Raw genomic sequence first — 4,223 nt, 5'->3', positions numbered from 1 at the left:
ATTCCTGGATGACATGATTTACCTTCCAGCAGTACTGCTGCTCGAAGGGACTCTTGACTGCAATCTTGTGCAAAGAGAAACACTGGCTTTGACCTTAGGATGGTAAGTTTTCTGAAGGACAAAACTCAACATACCCAGTGAAATTCTAACCAAAACCAAATAAATGAAGTCTGGGGATATAGTTACAGTAACTCAGGAAGAGGAGTTTTTTGTAGCAGTTCACTAGGAGATTATTGTTAAGATATATTATTACTAGAAATAAAAGATGGTAGAATATTAAAAAGTAGACTTCCTTAGAGGGCTTACGTAAGGCAATCAGTGAGTAACAAGGCCTTTTTGCTTTCCCCACATAGATCTCACCTGATAGATATAGCGCTGGGAGGCACCCCTTGCTGTTGGCTTTCAACAGTGGATTTTTTGATTGTGTGAGAGTAGACTATCTTTTATTTATGGGAATTATATTTTCGTGCTTATTGGCCATACTTATATTGTAAAATTGTGAAAACTAGGTACAAAATTGGAATTTCTTAGTTTCATAGAATTTTTAAATCTATAGATTTCAAAAGTGTCCCAAATGTGACAAAGCCTTATTATCTGAGTCAATAGAGCTGAGTATTTGGGAAAATTACAGTGTCCCAGTCTCAATGGCCTTATAAATTTGCTATGAACCAGATGGGAAATGGTAACTACTGGAAAAATCTGTCTTAGAGTGGGACAAAGTTCCCAAGACAACTGATACCATAGATGGTCTGTTTATTCAGTTTTCATAGACATTAGTTTTTGTTTATTTGGTCTTTTTTTCTATCTTCTTTCTATATATATATATTAACACTCTGTATTAGAGACCTACTCATAGGCTGTATGGTAGCGATGAGCTTGGAGAAATTAATAGCTATTAGACCATATGAAGGAAGGATATAATTATATTTGTTTTTTAGAAGTTCACTGTGGGTGGTAGAGAATGAAGAATTGTTTATTTTATTATGATTTGTTTTAAATTTTGCCAGAGGGTGCAAATTACTTGTTTTTAATTATTATTTTCTCCACAGAGGTAAGACCGTCTGCCTGGGTTAGACTGCACAAGCTGTTATGGTAGTGAAATCTGAAATCTAAGTTTAGTTATTTAAGAATGTATTGATATCTCAGCAATATGTAGTCCTTTAAATCCAAAGAAATAGTCTGACTTTTCTATTGTTTAGTTTTTTAAATTTAGTTTTTATATTATTATTTTTAAATCAACATTTATGTATAAATTTATGCAAATCATATATGTACAGCTCAATTAACTTTTGCAGAATTCACCCACATAGCACACAGGAAATGGAACATTAAACATATCCTAGAAGACATCAAATGCCCACTCTTTGTCATTTCCTTAATTGTTCTCGAAGTTAATCACTATCCAAATTTAATTAATTTCTAGTTTGATGAATTCATGTCCCCCTTTTCAAAAATTTATAAACATTAAATTATAAAAGAATGTTTATAGACAAAAATTATGTGTTTTACATCTGACTTATTTAGTTAACATTATGTTTGTGAATTGCATTCATGTTGATGTATGATTGTAGTTGATTATTTTTTATTGCTGGATATTCCACTTTATATGTCAGAAAACATATATTTATTGATTCTACTGTTGATCCATATTTTGGTACTTTCCAACTTTTGGCTATAATAAATAATGTTGCCATGAGATTATTGTACATTTTTGTGCTCGTATATGTGTTCCTGGAAAGTGACAGATTATCGGATGTGTGATGTGCATATGTTCAGTTCAAAAATATAGTGCCAAACTGTTCAGACCCCACTAAGATTTATTGTAATTTGGTCAACACTTCAACATGGTAATGCTCTCTCATGGTCTATATGTGCTCAGGCTTTGAACTGGTTCCTTTAGAAACTTGGTTATCTCTCCAGAAGAAGGCAAGTTCACCCTAAAGTAGCAACATAAGAAACCTAGCTGGACATCTAAGAATACAGGAGCCCATACCCTGCTCAAGGTTGTTCTTTGTTCTCTATGGAGTCAAGGCTGTCTAACATTGATTTCAGTGCAAAGATTGATATTGTAGCAAAATTGAAAGTCTCATCTTACTGTTCAAAATGAGCAGGCAGATGAGAAGCAGAAAGAAAAAGGAGCAGAAATGCTAAGACCTGCCTAAGAGCTCATACTTCTCTCATGTGCTCTGAATGCTACTGTGGTGGCTTCCCAGCTCAGGGCCTACCAAAGACAGAGAAGGCTGACTCTACTGCATTTTACCTCCTCACCAACAAAACATAGCCAGCTTTACATTCATATATCCTCTGGGAAATCTTTTGGGACTTCCTTATTCTTAACTTTCTTATTCTCTCCAGTGCCCTCTGACTTAGTTTCAAAAACAGGAATTGAGTTCCTTTCAAGATTGGATATCTATGTTAACAATTCATGTTGACTGAGGAGACCAACAGGGGTATCATACACTTCTGCAGCAATCACTGAAATCCCAAATGTTTCTGAGAAAAATGAGATAAAGAGTTAATCAAATGTTTTTTTTAAAAAAAAATTTATCTGGACTAAATTTCTCAGACAAAAAAGTTGTATCATTATTTTTTTACTTCCAACTTCTAGGACTGTTTTTTACATTTAATATATAAGAACTCTATAAAATCTTGTTGAATCAGACTGCATCAAAAAGAAGTGAAGATTAGAGCATCATCAAATTACTTTCACAATGCATATAAAACTTAATATTTTGATACATTTAAAAATGAGGTGATTATGATTCTATAAGCAGGTCTATGAGGGATAAGTGAACAAAGAGACAGAGAGATAAAAAGGGAGAAAAGAACTGCTAAATACTCATGATTAGTATGCAATTGTATGTTTTACCATGATGCTATTATACAAGAAAGACTTTGGAAAAGGAAGACAGAAAGACCAGTGGGAAAATATGTTAATTTTTCAGCCTGGAGACTAGCAGTTAGCATAATGGCTATGTCGCTGGACTCCCATGTAGACGACCATGGTTCGAGTCCCAGACCTGGTGGTTTAAACTCACACCAGGTGCGTGTGTGCGTGTGCCCAAGATCCTGAGAGGAGAATGGAGAAGAAGGGATTGTGACGTGGCCATGCCCCTGGTTGGTGATTTCTCTCTTTCTGTCTTTGTGTCTCTCTCTGTCTTTCTGGTGAGCACACGTGCCCTATAGCAAAAACCTCTCCAAAAAAAGGAAAAAAAATTAAAGAATTAAAAAAAAAATTCCAGCCAGATGAACTTCCAGCAATTCTGTCAACTCTCAAAGAGGGGAAATCATTTTTATTTGAGAACTATCAGGCAGAATCCTATTTATTCCTGCCTTTCTCTTACCCACTCCTCCCCATTATTTTTTTTTTTCTTTCCAGAATACTCTTTGGCTTTGAAAGCCCCTTCTTTCCGTATCTCCTTTGCTTTTCTTGTTTATATCCGAGTTACATCTGGATCTGTGGCTCTATGGAATCTCCAGAAATAGAAAATCTAACCCAAAATGCAAGACCTGAAGAAAATAGATGAGACCTTTGGATGGATATCAATTCACAACTTGAGAAGTAATGAAGAGCCCAAGAATCCATTGGAAAACTTGTGGGTAGGCACTGCAGGGCTTTAGAGCTCTGTTAAAGAGTACATTAGCAGGAATTTTTGTATTTTTATCCGTGGTTTGTTTTTGGAAATACTCAGCAGCAGAAAACCTAGAAGAGAGTATCAGATGATCTAGCCATCAGTCACATTTTTAAATCAATTAATGCTTGATATTTTTGATTTAATGATTCACATTTTTATATCAATTAATCATTTTTTGCCTCTTCTCATTTTGTTTTGACTTGCCTAATTATTATACCTCTCCCTGCCTTTAATCATTTTTCTTTTTTGATTTGACATCCTCGTTGCCAAATATTTGACTTAATAGACTTTCTGTTTACTTATTTATTTCAGATGTATATAGCAATTTTACTTTTTTTCTAGGGCTCACTTCTGTTATCATTGTTGCCCTGACATTCTTTGGGTTGTTTTTAGTATCCAAAATTAATCAAACCTTTCATATCGAGTCCACGGCTCAATATTGCCTTCAGTCTGAGCTAACTGGGCTACAGAAGAGTAAATGAATCAGCTCATCCTTCATGAATTCTCACTGGGTGTAGATTTGCATTGCCAGTCAAAATAGGGAAGTCACTACTTACAAATCTGTCCTGTCTTGCTGTCTCTGGCATC

This window comes from Tupaia chinensis, unplaced genomic scaffold (genome assembly GCF_000334495.1).
Source record: "Tupaia chinensis unplaced genomic scaffold, TupChi_1.0 Scaffold000325_1, whole genome shotgun sequence".
NCBI lineage: Eukaryota > Metazoa > Chordata > Mammalia > Scandentia > Tupaiidae > Tupaia > Tupaia belangeri.
Note: the sequence above shows the minus strand (reverse complement) of the source record.